The 17,236-nt window shown below is 39.6% G+C and overlaps 1 non-coding gene across 1 annotated transcript; it reads right to left on the bottom strand.

The window, feature by feature from the left end:
* Positions 1-2,207: 2,207 nt before the first annotated feature.
* LOC112761714 (small nucleolar RNA R71) lies at positions 2,208-2,315 on the bottom strand. The gene has a single exon (XR_003182095.1). It is a non-coding gene; the product is annotated as a small nucleolar RNA R71 (small nucleolar RNA).
* Between the last annotated feature and the right edge of the window lie 14,921 nt (positions 2,316-17,236).

Genomic DNA, 17,236 nt, shown 5'->3' with positions numbered 1-17,236 from the left:
TGAATTCTAGTGTTTCAAGAAGCATGTTGAAGCCTGGCAGGCTGTAAAGCCATGTCTAATTCCTCTGTAGGGCATGTTAGGCTTGTCATGTCTGAGTTACATACTAAAGCTTGGCTGGCTATTAAGCCATGCCTGACCCTTTGATTGGAGCTTTAGACTAAAGAGCATAAGATTCCTGGAATTCATATTAAAAATTTTGGAATCCTTATTTTTCTTTTTCAAAATGATTTTCGAAAAAAATTAAAAGAAAATACAAAAAAATTTCATAAAATCATAAAAATCAAAAATATTTTTCATGTTTCTTGTTTGAGTCATGTGTCATGTTATAAGTTTGGTGTCAATTGCATATTCATTTTGCATTTTTCGAAAATTCATGCATTCATGGTGTTCTTCATGATCTTCAAGTTGTTTTTGGTAAGTTTTCTTGTTTTATCTTGATGTTTTCTTGTTTTGCATCTTTCCTTGTTTTACATGTGCATTTTTGCATCCATAGAGTCTAAACATGAAAGATTTCTAAGTTTGGTGTCTTGCATATTTTCTTTGCATTAAAAATTTTTTAAAAACATGTTCTTGATGTTCATCTTAACATTCAAAGTGTTCTTGGTGTTCATCTTGACATTCATAGTGTTCTTGCATTCATCACATACTTTGATCCAAAATTTTCATGCATTGAGTCTTTTTCATGTTTTTCTCTCTCATCATAAAAATTCAAAAATCAAAAAATATCTTCCCCTTTTTTCTCTCTCAAAATTTCGAAAATTAGATTTGACTTTGTCAAAAATTTTTAAAATCTAGTTGTTTTTATGAGTCAAATCAAATTTTCAATTTAAAAATCTTATCTTTTTCAAAATCTTTTTCAAAAATCAAATCTTTTTCATTTTTCTTAGTTATTTTCGAAAATTACAAAAATATTTTTCAAAAATCTTTTTCTTAATTTTATCTCATAATTTTCGAAAATAACATCATCAATTAATGTTTTGATTCAAAAATTTCAAGTTTGTTACTTACTTGTTAAGAAAGATTCAAACTTTGAGTTCTAGAATCATATCTTGTGATTTCTTGTGAATCAAGTCATTAATTGTGATTTTTAAAATCAAACCTTTTTCAAAACTAATTTCAATCATATCTTTTCAAAAATATCTTCTTATCTTATCTTTTTCAAAATTTGATTTTAAAATATCTTTTCTAACTTCTTATCTTCTTATCTTTTCAAAATTGATTTTTAAATTTGTTTCAACTAACTAACTAACTTTTTGTTTGTTTCTTATCTTTTTCAAAACTACCTAACTAACTCTCTATCTCTCTAATTTTCGAAAATATCTTCCCTCTTTTTCAAAAATTCTTTTTAATTAACTAATTATTTTAACTTTTGAAAAAAAAAATTTCGAAAACTACTAACCTTTTTCAAAAAAATTATTTTCGAAAATCACTAACTCTTTTTCAAAAAAATTATTTTCGAAAATCCTTCTCCCTCATCTCCTTCTAATTATTTACTCATCTACTAACATCTCTTCCTCACATCACTCACCAAAAATCCGAACTCCCTCTCTCTCTCTCTCTGAGTTCAGATTTTCTCTTCTTCTTTTCTTCTATTCACACAGGGACCTCTATACTGTGGTAAAAAGGATCCCTATTATTATTATTATTATTTTTTCTGTGCCCTCTTCTTTGTCATATGAGCAGGAGCAAGGACAAGAATATTCTTGTTGAAGCAGATCCAGAACCTGAAAGGACTCTGAAGAGGAAACTAAGAGAAGCTAAATTACAACAATCCAGAGAACCTTTCAGAAATTTTCGAACAGGAAAAGGAGATGGCAGCCAAAAATAATAATAATGCAAGGAGAATGCTTGGTGACTTTACTGCACCTAATTCCAATTTACATGGAAGAAGCATCTCCATTCCTGCCATTGGAGCAAACAACTTTGAGCTGAAACCTCAGCTAGTTTCTCTGATGCAGCAGAACTGCAAGTTTCATGGACTTCCATCTGAAGATCCTTTTCAGTTCTTAACTGAATTCTTGCAGATATGTGATACTTTTAAGACTAATGGAGTAGATCCTGAAGTCTACAGGCTCATGCTTTTCCCTTTTGCTGTAAGAGACAGAGCTAGAGTGTGGTTGGATTCTCAACCCAGAGATAGCCTGAACTCTTGGGACAAGCTGGTCACGGCTTTCTTAGCCAAGTTCTTTCCTCCTCAAAAGCTGAGCAAGCTTAGAGTGGATGTTCAAACCTTCAGACAGAAAGAAGGTGAATCCCTCTATGAAGCTTGGGAAAGATACAAGCAGCTGACCAAAAAGTGTCCTTCTGACATGCTTTCAGAATGGACCATCCTGGATATATTCTATGATGGTTTATCTGAGCTATCAAAGATGTCATTGGATACTTCTGCAGGTGGATCCATTCACCTAAAGAAAACTCCTGCAGAAGCTCAAGAACTCATTGACATGGTTGCTAATAACCAGTTCATGTACACTTCTGAGAGGAATCCTGTGAATAATGGGACGCCTATGAAAAAGGGAGTTCTTGAAATTGATACTCTGAATGCCATATTGGCTCATAACAAAATATTGACTCAGCAAGTCAATATGATTTCTCAGAGTCTGAATGGAATGCAAGCTGCATCCAACAGTACTCAAGAGGCATCTTCTGAAGAAGAAGCTTATGATCTTGAGAACCCTGCAATAGCAGAGGTGAATTACTTAGGTGAACCTTATGGAAACACCTATATTCCATCATGGAGAAATCATCCAAATCTCTCATGGAAGGATCAACAAAAGCCTCAACAAGGCTTTAATAATGGTGGAAGAAATAGGTTTAACAATAGTAAACCTTTTCCATCATCCACTCAACAACAGACAGAGAACTCTGAACAAAATACCTCTAATTTAGCAAACGTAGTCTCTGATCTGTCCAAGGCCACTGTAAGTTTCATGAATAAAACAAGGTCTTCCATTAGAAATTTGGAGGCACAAGTGGGCCAGCTGAGTAAAAGGATCACTGAAATCCCTCCTAGTACTCTCCCAAGCAATACAGAAGAGAATCTAAAAGGAGAGTTGATGCACAAAATTGTTACTCTCTTACAATTTCGCACACATGACCAGCAAGTGCACTGGGTCGTCCAAGTAATACCTTACGTGAGTAAGGGTCGAATCCCACGGAGATTGTTGGTTTGAAGCAATCTATGGTTATCTTGTAAATCTTAGTCAGGAAGTCAATTATGTTTATCAATTGAATTGTGAGTAACCAGTAGAGCATAAATTAAAAATTACTTGTTGTGCAGTAATGGAGAATATGTTGGAGTTTTGGAGATGCTTTGTCTTCTGAATCTCTGCTTTCCTCTGTCTTCTTGTTCACGTACGCACGTCCCCCTATGGCAAGCTGTGTGTTGGTGGATCACCGTTGTCAATGGCTACCTTCCATCCTCCCAGTGAAAACTACGCTCACGCGCTCTGTCACAGCATGGCTAATCACCGGTTGGTTCTCGATCCGGTTGGAATAGGATTTACTATCCTTTTGCGTCTGTCACTAACGCCCAGCCTTCAAGAGTCTGAAGCTCGTCACAGTCATTCAATCCTTGAATCCTACTCGGAATACCACAGACAAGGTTTAGACTTTCTGGATTCTCATGAATGCTGCCATCAGTTCTAGCTTATACCACGGAGATTCTGATTAAGGAATCTAAGAGATACTCATTCAATCGTATATAGAACGGAGGTGGTTGTCAGGCACACGTTCATGATTTGAGGAAGGTGATGAGTGTCACAGCTCATCACCTCCATCACAGTTAAGCGCGAATGAACATCTTAGATAGGAACAAGCGTGTTTGAATGGAAAATAGAAATACTTGCATTAATTCATCGAGACACAGCAGAGCTCCTCACCCCCAACAATGGGGTTTAGAGACTCATGCCATCAGAGAATACAAAGTTTAGATCTGAAATGTCATGAGATACAAAATAAGTCTCTAAAAGTTGTTTAAATACTAAACCAGTAGCCTAGGGTTACAAAATATGAGTGGACTATGATGGATGATGCAGAGATCCACTTCTGGGACCCACTTGGTGTGCTGGGGCCCACTTGGTGTGTGCTGGGGCTGAGACTTTAAGCAATTCACGTGCAGAGGCCATTTGTGGAGTTGAACGCCAGTTTTTGTGCCAGTTTGGGCGTTCAACTCCAGTTTTTTATCCTTTTCTGGCGCTGGACGCCAGAATTGGGCAGAAGACTGGCGTTGAACGCCAGTTTACGTCATCTATCCTTGTGCAAAGTATGGACTATTATATATTTCTGGAAAGCCCTGGATGTCTACTTTCCAATGCAATTGGAAGCATGCCATTTCGAGTTCTGTAGCTCCAGAAAATCCAATTTGAGTGCAGGGAGGTCAGAATCCAACAGCATTAGCAGTCCTTTTTCAGCCTGAATCAGATTTTTGCCCAGCTCCTTCAATTTCAGCCAGAAAAATACCTGAAATTACAGAAAAACACACAACTCATAGTAAAGTCCAGAAATATGACTTTTTCCTAAAAACTACTGGAAATAAACTAAAAACTAACTAGAACATACTCAAAACTATATGAAATTATCCCCAAAAAGCATATAAAATATCCGCTCATCACAACACCAAACTTAAACTGTTGCTTGTCCTCAAGCAACTAGACAAATAAAATAGAAGACTAATAGGTTGAGAAGCAATAATATCTCAGAGTTTTTGATTGAAGCTCAGATTCTAATTAGATGAGCGGGACTAGTAGCTTTTTGCTTCTGAACAGTTTTGGCATCTCACTTTATCCATTGAAGCTCAGAGTGATTGGCATCTATAGGAACTCAGAATTCAGATATTGTTATTGATTCTCTTAGTTCAGTGTGATGATTCTTGAACACAGCTTCTTTATGAGTCTTGGCCGTGGCCCTAAGCACTTTGTTTTCCAGTATTACTACCGGATACATAAATGCCACAGACACATAACTAGGTGAACCTTTTCAGATTGTGACTCAGCTTTGCTAAAGTCCCCAATTAGAGGTGTCCAGAGTTCTTAAGCACACTCTTCTTTTTGCTTTGGACCTTGACTTTAACCGCTCAGTCTCAAGTTTTCACTTGACACCTACACGCTACAAGCACATGGTTAGGGACAGCTTGGTTTAGCCGCTTAGACCAGGATTTCAGTCCTTTAGGCCCTCCTATCCACTGATGCTCAAAGCCTTGGGATCCTTTTTAATTGCCCTTGCCTTTTGGTTTTAAGGGTTATTGGCTTTTTCTGCTTGCTTTTGCTTTCTTTTTTTTTTTTTCTGCAAGCTTTGTTCTTTGCTGCTTTTTCTTACTTCAAGAATCATTTTTATGATTTTTCAGATTATCAATAACATGTCTCATGTTCATTATTCTTTCAAGAGCCAACATATTTAACAGTCTTAAACAACAAATTCAAAAGACATATGCACTGTTCAAGCATTCATTCAGAAGACAGAAAGCATTGCCACCACATTTAACCAATTAGAATTTGTTTTATTTAAACTCGAAATTTTATTGCTTCTTATTCAAAAGATCTACTATTTTATTCATGTTTAATGATGATGAGAAAAATAAACTATAGCTTAATTGGAGATAAAATCAAATAGATACTAATTACTATTATATGACTTCTAAGGTAAACTTTTTATAAGGACACTGGCACAGAGTTAAGGAAGAAATTGGAAATTAACAACCTTTATTCTGGGGGTATGGGAGTTCCTCTGATCTTTGGGAGGCTTGGTATCACAGAAGACTTTTGGCGCTTCAGTTCCCTTAAGTCACGTCCCTGCTCCTCTTGTTCTTTAAGCATATGGGTCAGCATTTGACTGTGTTCCTTCTGTTGTTTTATTATTTGCTCCATAGCTTCCTGTATCTTGGTGACAGACGTCTCAAGATATTCCCAATATTCCGCTTGAGGAATCTCTGGGAGGAATTCCTGTGCTCTCTTCTTGATATGTTCCTCCTGTGCTTGTTGTCTCTCCATTGATGCTTTGGTGATTGACTTTTCAATTAGGATATATTCAGTTATTCCCATCTTGACTCCAGCGTCCTTGCAGAGCAGAGAAATTACGCTTGGATAAGCCAACCTGGCCTCTCTTGAATTTTTGTTAGCAATCTTATAGAGCTCTGTTGAAATCAGCTGATGAACCTCCACTTCCTTTCCCATCATGATGCAATGAATCATCACTGCTCTTTTAATTGTGACTTCAGAACGGTTGCTGGTGGGCAACAGAGAACGCCCAATAAAGTCCAGCCATCCTCTGGCAACTGGTTTGAGATCCTCCCTCTTGAGTTGATTTGGGACGCCCTTTGTGTTGGTGGTCCACCTGGCTTCAGGGATACAGATGTCCTCTAGAATCTTATCCAGGCCAATGTCTGCTCTCATCATCCTCCTGTTGAAGGAGTCTGGATCATCCTTTAGCTGCGGTAGCTTTAATATCTCTCTGATCTTGTCAGGGGTGGTATGAACAATCTTTCCCCTGACTATGGTTCGAAATTCGTAGCAGGCTGTTCCAGATAGTCTTTGCTTGTCAGTCTGCCACATATTAGCATAGAACTCCTAGACCATGTTCCTTCCTACTTTTGTTTCAGGATTAGCTAGGACTTCCTAGTTCCTGATTCGAATTTGCTCCTGGATCTCCGGATATTCATCTTCTTTCAGATCGAATCTCACTTCCGGGATCACTGATCTCAGACCCATTACTTTAAGATAATGGTCTGAATGTTCTTTAGATAAGAACTTCCCTTGATTCCAAAGTGGTTTTGGAACGCTCTCTTTCTTGCCTCTTGGAGTGGATTGTTTTCCTTTGGGCGCCATGATCTTAGTGATCTCGGATAAACACACCAAACTTAGAGGTTTGCTTGTCCTCAAGCAAAAGAAAAGAAAGGAGAGGGATAGAAGGAGATCGAGGTGCACTTGTTGATGGAGGAGGGGGGAGGCCGAACCCAATTTAAAGGGGTGGGGGGTGGATTTTCGAAAAATTGGGAGAGATAAGATAAAAAGATTGAGTTGAAAAAGATAAGATAGAAGATATAGTTTGATTTTGAAAGGATAGGATAGATTTTCAAAAAAGATAAATCTAGGTTTTTGAAAAAGATAATATGAAAAAGATATTGAAAAGATTTTAGAGTGAAAAAGATAAGATAGAAGATATAGTTTGATTTTGAAAAGATAGGATAGATTTTTGAAAAAGATAAATCTGGGTTTTTGAAAAAGATAATATGAAAAAGATATTGAAAAGATTTTAGGGTGAAAAAGATAGATTTGTTTTTGGAAAAGATTTGAAAAGAGTTGGATTGATTTTGCAAAGAGGGTGTGTGCTTATGAATTAAGATACATTTGATATTTTGAGGGTAGGATTTTTAGAAATCAGGGTTCTTGATATGTTTATGTAAATAAAATCATGTATTGAGTCATAAAATTATAAATTAGAATGGAAATACGTGTGGGATTACTGGATTTGGCTCCTCCCTGTCCTCCTGGCGTTTGAACGCCCAAACACTGCCTGTTTTGGGCGTTCAGCGCCCAAATGCTGATCTCCTGGGCGTTCAGCGCCCAGTTGCTGCCATTCCTGGCGTTCAACGCCCAGTGGGTGGCCATTTCTGGCGTTGAACGCCCAAATGCTGCCATTATTGGCATTCAGCGCCCAGTGGATGCCCATTTTGGGCGCTGAACGCCCAAAATGCCCCTTTACTGGCGTTTTCTTGCCATTGAGCTCTTTTACTCTGTTTTGTGTGCCGAGGTCTTCTGTAAATGATTATTTACCTTGTTGTCAATGAACGCTATATAAAAAATAAAGATAGAAATAGGGCAAAATGCTTAGAGGATTGTTGCCCCACGGCTGGGTTGCCTCCCAGCAAGCGCTTCTTTATTGTCTTTAGCTGGACCTTGCTGAGCTTTTAATCTAGCTTCAGCCTTGAGCATTCTTGCTCAGTGTTGCCTTCAAGATAATGCTTGATTCTCTGTCCATTGACAATGAACTTCTTATCAGAATCAATATCTTGAAGCTCCACATAACCATATGGTGACACACTTGTAATCACGTATGGTCCCCTCCACCAGGATTTCAGTTTCCCGGGGAATAGCCTGAGTCTAGAGTTAAACAACAGGACCTTTTGTCCTGGTTCAAAGATTCTAGATGACAGCTTTCTGTCATGCCATTTTTTTTATTTTTCTTTATAAAGCTTGGCATTTTCGAAAGCTGTGAATCTGAATTCCTCTAGCTCATTTAGCTGGAGCAATCGTTTTTCTCCAGCTAATTTGGCATCAAAGTCTAGGAATCTGGTTGCCCAGTAGGCCTTATGTTTTAGTTCCACGGGCAAGTGGCATGCCTTACCATACACGAGTTGGTATGGAGAGGTCCCTATAGGGGTCTTGAATGCTGTTCTGTAAGCCCACAGAGCATCATCCAAGCTCCTTGCCCAATCCTTTCTACGGGTATTTACTGTCCGTTCCAGGATTCTCTTTAATTCTCTATTAGAGACTTCAGCCTGCCCATTGGTTTGTGGATGATATGGAGTGGCCACCTTGTGGCGAATTCCATACCGAACCATGGCAGAGTAAAGCTGTTTATTGCAGAAGTGAGTGCCCCCATCACTGATTAACACTCTAGGGACACCAAACCTGCTAAAGATATGTTTCTGGAGGAACTTCAGCACTGTTTTAGTATCATTGGTGGGTGTGGCAATAGCCTCAACCCATTTTGATACATAGTCAACTGCCACCAGAATATAAGTGTTTGAGTATGATGGTGGGAAAGGTCCCATGAAGTCAATTCCCCATACATCAAACAACTCTATTTCCAAGATTCCTTGTTGAGGCATGGCGTAACCATGAGGCAGATTACCAGCTCTTTGGCAACTGTCACAATTACGTACAAACTCTCGGGAATCTTTATAGAGTGTGGGCCAATAGAAGCCACATTGGAGGACCTTGGTGGCTGTTCGCTCACCTCCGAAATGGCCTCCATATTGAGATCCGTGGCAATGCCATAGGATTCTCTGTGCTTCCTCTCTGGGGACACACCTACGGATAATTCCGTCTGCACATCTCTTAAAGAGATAGGGTTCATCCCACAAGTAGTACTTTGCATCAGTAACTAATTTCTTCTTTTGTATTCTATTGTACTCCTTGGGTATGAACCTTGCAGCTTTATAGTTTGCAATATCGACAAACCATGGTGCTTCCTGAATGGCAAATAGATGCTCATCAGGGAACGTCTCAGAGATCTCAAGAGAGGGGAGGGACGTCCCTTTCACTGGCTCTATCCGGGACAGATGATCAGCCACTTGGTTCTCTGTCCCTTTTCTGTCACTTATTTCTATATCAAACTCTTGCAGAAGCAATATCCATCTGATGAGCCTGGGTTTTGAATCCTGCTTTGTGAGTAGATATTTAAGAGCAGCATGGTCAGTATACACAATCACTTTTGATCCTACTAAGTATGATCTGAACTTGTCAATGGCGTAAACCACTGCAAGTAGTTCTTTTTCTGTGGTTGTGTAATTTTTCTAGGCATCATTTAGAACGCGACTGGCATAATAAATGACATGCAGAAGCTTGTCATGCCTCTGTCCCAATACTGCACCAATGGCATGATCACTGGCATCACACATTAACTCAAATGGCAATGTCCAGTCTGGTGCAGAAATGACTGGTGCTGTGACCAGCTTAGCTTTCAGCGTTTCAAACGCCTGCAGGCATGCTGTGTCAAACACAAATGGCGTGTCAGCAGCTAGCAGATTGCTTAGAGGTTTTGCGATTTTTGAAAAATCCTTTATAAACCTCCTATAGAATCCTGCATGCCCCAGAAAGCTTCTGATTGCCTTAACATTGGCAGGTGGTGGTAATTTTTCAATTACCTCTATTTTTGCTTGATCCACCTCTATTCCCTTGTTTGAGATTTTATGCCCAAGAACAATTCCTTCAGTCACCATGAAGTGACACTTTTCCCAGTTTAAAACTAGGTTGGTTTCTTGGCATCTTTTCAGAACAAGTTTCAGGTGATCAAGACAGGAGCTGAATGAGTCTCCATATACTGAGAAGTCATCCATGAAGACTTCCAGAAATTTTTCCACCATATCAGAGAAAATAGAGAGCATGCATCTCTGGAAGGTTGCAGGTGCATTGCATAGCCCAAAGGGCATCCTTCTATAAGCAAACACTCCGGATGGACATGTGAATGTTGTTTTCTCTTGATCCTGGGGATCTACTGCAATCTGGTTATAGCCTGAGTAGCCATCCAAAAAGCAGTAATAATCATGACCTGCTAGTCTCTCTAGCATCTGGTCTATGAATGGTAAAGGAAAATGATCCTTTCTGGTGGCTGTATTGAGCCTTCTGTAGTCAATACACATGCGCCACCCTGTAACTGTTCTTGTAGGAACCAGTTCATTTTTTTCATTATGAATCACTGTCATGCCTTCCTTTTTTGGGACGACTTGAACAGGGCTCACCCAGGGGCTATCAGAAATGGGATAAATAATCCCAGCCTCTAGTAATTTGGTGACCTCTTTCTGCACCACTTCCTTCATGGCTGGATTTAGCCGCCTCTGTGGTTGAACCACTGGTTTGGCATTATCCTCCAGTAGGATTTTGTGCATGCATCTAGCTGGGCTTATGCCCTTAAGGTCACCTATGGACCACCCAAGAGCTGTCTTGTGTGTCCTTAGCACTTGAATAAGTGCTTCCTCTTCCTGTGAATTTAAAGTCGAGCTTATGATCACTGGAAAGGTGTCACCTTCTCCTAGAAATGCATATTTCAAGGATGGTGGCAGTGGCTTGAGCTCTGGTTTAGGAGGTTTTTCCTCTTTCAGAAGAAAGTTCAGAGGCTCTTTCATGTCCCCTAAATCCTCCAAATCAGGCTGAACATCTTTAAAGATGTCTTCCAACTCTGATTCGAGACTCTCAGCCATGTTGATCTCTTCTACCAAAGAGTCAATAAGGTCAACTTTCATGCAGTCTGTTGATGTGTCTGGATGCTGCATGGCTTTGACAGCGTTCAACTTGAACTCGTCATCGTTGACTCTCAGGGTTATTTCCCCCTGTTGGACGTCAATGAGGGATCGTCCAGTTGCTAGGAAGGGTCTTCCTAGAATGAGAGTAGCACTCTTGTGCTCCTCCATTTCCAGCACAACAAAGTCAGTGGGAAAGGCGAATGGCCCAACTCTGACAATCATGTCCTCAATCACGCCTGATGGGTATTTAGTGGAACCATCAGCAAGTTGGAGACATATCCGGGTTGGTTTAACTTCTTCAGTTAAGCCAAGCTTCCTGATAGTGGATGCAGGTATTAGGTTGATGCTTGCCCCAAGATCGCATAAGGCTGTCTTGGTGCAATCACCTTCCAATATGCATGGTATCAGAAAACTCCCAGGGTCTTTAAGCTTTTCAGGAAAGCTTTTCAGAATGACTGCACTACATTCTTCAGTGAGGAGAACTCTTTCTGTTTCTCTCCACTCCTTTTTATGACTCAAGATCTCTTTCATGAACTTGGCATAAGAAGGTATTTGCTCAAGTGCCTCTGCAAAAGGAATCTTTATTTCAAGAGTCCTTAGATAATCTGCAAAGCGAGCAAATTGCTTATCCTGCTCCTCTTTCCGGAGTTTTTGAGGATAAGGTATCTTGGCTTTATATTCCTCAACCTTAGTGGTTAAAGAAGCCTTTTTAGAGGGGTTGTTATCAGCACTTGTGTGTGTCTGATCCCTCACTGGCAATTGAGTACCAGAGTCAGAAGCTGGAGTGACGTTAGACGCCAACTCACTGTCTGTTCCTGGCGCCTGAACGCCAGAAATGTGCCCATTTTGGGCGTTCAACACTGGATTATGCCCCCTTTGGGCGTTCAACGCCAGATTCTTGCCCATTTCTGGCGTTGAACGCCAATCCTGCCTTGTTTCTGGCACTGAACGCCAGTTTTGGGCATGGTCTGGGCGTTCAGCGCCAGCCTTCCACCCATTTTCTGGCGTTTTAGTGCCAGAATTATTTTTCCCTGGGCTCTTACTGTCCTCAGGTGAATCTTTGGTGGGTCGCTCATTTCTTGAATTTTTGATGCCTTGAGGTGGGGTATTTAATGTTTTCCCACTTCTTAATTGAACTGCTTGGCATTCTTCTGCTATTTGCTTTGATAGCTGCTGCTTTGTTTGCTTAAACTGTTCGTCCATATGTATATTAGCTATCCTTGTCTCCTGTAACCTGTCTTTGAATTCAGCTAGCTGCTTTGTTAGAAAATCTAATTGCTGATTGAATTCAGCAGCTTGTTTTACAGTACTGAATTCAGCAGTTACTGTTTTAACCTCTTCATTCATGGAAGGGTTGCTGCTTAGATACAGATGCTGATTCCTGGCAACTGTATCAATGAGCTCTTGAGCTTCTTCAATTGTCTTTCTCATATGGATAGATCCACCAGTTGAGTAATCTAAAGACATCTGAGCTCCTTCTGCAAGCCTATAGTAGAAGATGTCTAACTGAACCCACTCTGAAAACATTTCAGAGGGGCATTTTCGTAGCATCTCTCTGTATCTCTCCCAGGCATCATAAAGAGATTCATTATCTCCTTGTTTAAAGCCTTGGATGTCCAGCCTTAGCTGTGTCATCCTTTTTGGAGGGAAATATTGATTCAGGAATTTTTCTGTCAGCTGTTTCCATGTTCTTATGCTGGCCTTAGGTTGGTTATTTAACCACCTCTTAGCTTGATCTTTTACAGCAAATGGAAACAGTAATAGTCTGTAGACATCCTGATCTATTTCCTTATCATGTACTGTGTCAGCAATTTGTAAAAATTGTGCTAGAAACTCTGTAGGTTCTTCCTGTGGAAGACCGGAATACTGGCAACTTTGCTGCACCATGATAATGAGCTGAGGATTCAACTCAAAGCTACTGACTCCAATGGAGGGTATGCAGATGCTACTCCCATATGAAGCAGTAGAGGGGTTAGAATATGACCCCAGAGTCCTCCTGGACTGTTCATTTCCACTTATGTCCATGATGGATCTATGGATATAACTTGGACTGATTTACCTTTTTATTTATTTTATTTTATAAGAAGTAAATACTTAAATAAAATAAAATAACTAAAAAGGAATTTGAATTTTGAAGTTAAATTTTTTTTTTCGTTTATAAAAAAAAGAAATTAATTAGTTAAAAAAAAAAGAAATTTTTGAAAAAGAGGGAAGATATTTTTGAAAATTAGAGAGAGGGAGAGTTAGTTGGGTAGTTTTGAAAAAGTTAAGAAACAAACAAAAAGTTAGTTAGTTAGTTGAAACAAATTTTGAAAAGATAAGAAGTTATGAAGTTAGAAGAGATATTTTGAAAAGATATTTTTGAATTTAGTGAGGAGAGAGAAAAACAATAAGATAGTACAAGATTTAAAATTTTTAGATCTAATGCTCCTTGTTTTCGAAAAATTTGGAGGGAAAACACCAAGGAACACCAAACTTAAAAATTTTAAGATCAAGACACAAGGAAAACTCAAGAACACTTTGAAGACTCACAAGAACACAAGAACATGAAGAAAGAACACCAAACTTAAAATTTTTAGAAAACCAAACCAAAATTTTTGAAAACCAAAGGGAAATCAACAAGAAAACACCAAACTTTAAGTTTGGCACAAAATTTAATAGAGAAAATATTATTTATGAAAAAGAAGGTTTTGAAAAGAATATAAAAGACTCTAACCCAATTACCAAGAACACAGATTAATGCTCTAGCCAAATGAGTTATGGGACCTTCAAAAATTTTGAGAAAGATTATTTTTGAAAACACCAAACTTAAAGTTTGGCACAGAATTTAATAGAAAAATTATTTTTGAAAAAGGTTTTTTTTTTTAAAAAAAAATATGATAGCCAATTATCATGAACATAAACACCACGTTCTAAATAACTGAGCTATAAGTCTAAAGTATTTTAACAAGGGATAAATAATAAAAGACTCTAAACCAAAGAAAAGAAAGATTTTTCCTAATCTAAGCAACAAAATAATCCGTCAGTTGTTCAAACACGAACAATCCCCGGCAACGGCGCCAAAAACTTGATGCACAAAATTGTTACTCTCTTACAATTTCGCACACATGACCAGCAAGTGCACTGGGTCGTCCAAGTAATACCTTACGTGAGTAAGGGTCGAATCCCACGGAGATTGTTGGTTTGAAGCAATCTATGGTTATCTTGTAAATCTTAGTCAGGAAGTCAATTATGTTTATCAATTGAATTGTGAGTAACCAGTAGAGCATAAATTAAAAATTACTTGTTGTGCAGTAATGGAGAATATGTTGGAGTTTTGGAGATGCTTTGTCTTCTGAATCTCTGCTTTCCTCTGTCTTCTTGTTCACGTACGCACGTCCCTCTATGGCAAGCTGTGTGTTGGTGGATCACCGTTGTCAATGGCTACCTTCTGTCCTCCCAGTGAAAACTACGCTCACGCGCTCTGTCACAGCACGGCTAATCACCGGTTGGTTCTCGATCCGGTTGGAATAGGATTTACTATCCTTTTGCGTCTGTCACTAACGCCCAGCCTTCAAGAGTCTGAAGCTCGTCACAATCATTCAATCCTTGAATCCTACTCGGAATACCACAGACAAGGTTTAGACTTTCTGGATTTTCATGAATGCTGCCATCAGTTCTAGCTTATACCACGGAGATTCTGATTAAGGAATCTAAGAGATACTCATTCAATCGTATATAGAACGGAGGTGGTTGTCAGGCACACGTTCATGATTTGAGGAAGGTGATGAGTGTCACAGCTCATCACCTCCATCACAGTTAAGCGCGAATGAACATCTTAGATAGGAACAAGCGTGTTTGAATGGAAAACAGAAATACTTGCATTAATTCATCGAGACACAGCAGAGCTCCTCACCCCCAACAATGGGGTTTAGAGACTCATGCCGTCAGAGAATACAAAGTTTAGATCTGAAATGTCATGAGATACAAAATAAGTCTCTAAAAGTTGTTTAAATACTAAACCAGTAGCCTAGGGTTACAAAATATGAGTGGACTATGATGGATGATGCAGAGATCCACTTCTGGGGCCCACTTGGTGTGCTGGGGCCCACTTGGTGTGTGCTGGGGCTGAGACTTTAAGCAATTCACGTGCAGAGGCCATTTGTGGAGTTGAATGCCAGTTTTTGTGCCAGTTTGGGCGTTCAACTCCAGTTTTTGATCCTTTTCTGGCGCTGGACGCCAGAATTGGACAGAGGACTGGCGTTGAACGCCAGTTTACGTCGTCTATCCTTGTGCAAAGTATGGACTATTATATATTTATGGAAAGCCCTGGATGTCTAATTTTCAATGCAATTGGAAGCATGCCATTTCGAGTTCTGTAGCTCCAGAAAATCCAATTTGAGTGCAGGGAGGTCAGAATCCAACAGCATTAGCAGTCCTTTTTCAGCCTTAATCAGATTTTTGCTCAGCTCCTTCAATTTCAGCCAGAAAAATACCTGAAATTACAGAAAAACACACAACTCATAGTAAAGTCCAGAAATATGAAGTTTTCCTAAAAACTACTGGAAATAAACTAAAAACTAACTAGAACATACTCAAAACTATATGAAATTATCCCCAAAAAGCGTATAAAATATTCGCTCATCAAGAGTGCAAGGCCATTGAATTAATTACCATGGCCGAACCTGTAAAGGAAGGAGAGGACGTGAATCCCAGTGAGGAAGACCTCCTGGGACGTCCAGTGATCAATAAGGAGTTTCCCTCTAAGGAACCAAAAGAATCTGAGACTCATCTAGAGACCATAGAGATTCCATTAAACCTCCTTATACCATTCATGAGCTCTGATGAGTATTCCTCTTCTGAAGAGAATGAGGATGTCACTGAGGAGCAAGTCACCAAGTACCTTGGTGCAATCATGAAGTTGAATGCCAAATTATTTGGCATTGAAACTTGGGAAGATGAACCTCCCTTGTTCACCAATGAACTAAGTGATCTAGATCAACTGACATTGCCTCAGAAGAAATAGGATCCTGGAAAGTTCTTAATACCTTGTACCATAGGCACCATGATTTTTAAGGCTCTGTGTGACCTTGGTTCAGGAATAAACCTCATGCCCCTCTCTGTAATAGAGAAACTGGGAATCTTTGGGGTGCAAGCCACTAAAATCTCATTAGAGATGGCAGACAATTCAAGAAAACAGGCTTATGGACAAGTAGAGGACGTGTTAGTAAAGGTTGAAGGCCTTTACATCCCTGCTGATTTCATAGTCCTAGATACTGGAAAGGATGAGGATGAATTCATCATCCTTGGAAGACCCTTCCTAGCCACAGCAAGAGCTGTGATTGATGTGGACAGGGGAGAATTGATCCTTCAAATAAATGAGGACAACCTTGTGTTTACAACTCAAGGATCTCTCTCTGCATCCATGGAGAGGAAGCATAAAGAGCTTCTCTCAAAGCAGAGTTAAACAAAGCCCCCACAGTCAAACTCTAAGTTTGGTGTTGGGAGGCCACAACCAAACTCTAAGTTTGGTGTTAAACCCTCATATCCAAACTCTAAGTTTGGTGTTGGGAGGTCTCAATAAAGCTCTGCACATCTGTGAGGCTCTATGAGATCCCACTGTCAAGCTATTGACATTAAAGAAGCGCTTGTTGGGAGGCAACCCAATGTTTATCTAATTTTCATTGTTTTTCATGTTTTATTAGGTTCATGATCATGTGGAGTCACAAAATAAATATAAAAATTGAAAATGGAATTAAAAACAGCAGAAGAAAAATCACACCCTGGAGGAAGACCTTACTGGCGTTTAAACGCCAGTAAGAAGCATGTTTTGGGCGTTCAACGCCAGAACAGAGCATGGTTCTGGCGCTGAACGCCAGAAATGGGCAACATCTCGGCGTTTGAACGCCAGAAATGCACCCTGGAGAAGAGCTGGCGCTGAACACCCAGAACAAGCATGGTTCTGGCATTCAACGCCAGAAATGGGCAACAAATGGGCGTTCAATGCCCAGAACAAGCACCAATCTGGCGCTGAACGCCCAGAGTTGTGTGCAAGGGCATTTTGCATGCCTAATTGGGTGCAAGGTTGTAAATCCTTGAACACCTCAGGATCTGTGGACCCCACAGGATCCCCACCTACCTCCACTTACTTCTTCTCACCCCTCTTTCACACAATCCCATAAACACTCTTCCCCAAAACCCTTCACCAATCACCTCAATCTCTCTTCCCTATCACCACTTCACCACTCACATCCATCCACTCTTCCCCATAAACCTACCTCATAAACTCCACCTACC

Source organism: Arachis hypogaea, chromosome 16 (genome assembly GCF_003086295.3).
Source record: "Arachis hypogaea cultivar Tifrunner chromosome 16, arahy.Tifrunner.gnm2.J5K5, whole genome shotgun sequence".
NCBI lineage: Eukaryota > Viridiplantae > Streptophyta > Magnoliopsida > Fabales > Fabaceae > Arachis > Arachis hypogaea.
Note: the sequence above shows the minus strand (reverse complement) of the source record. Positions and strands in the feature narration are given on the sequence as shown.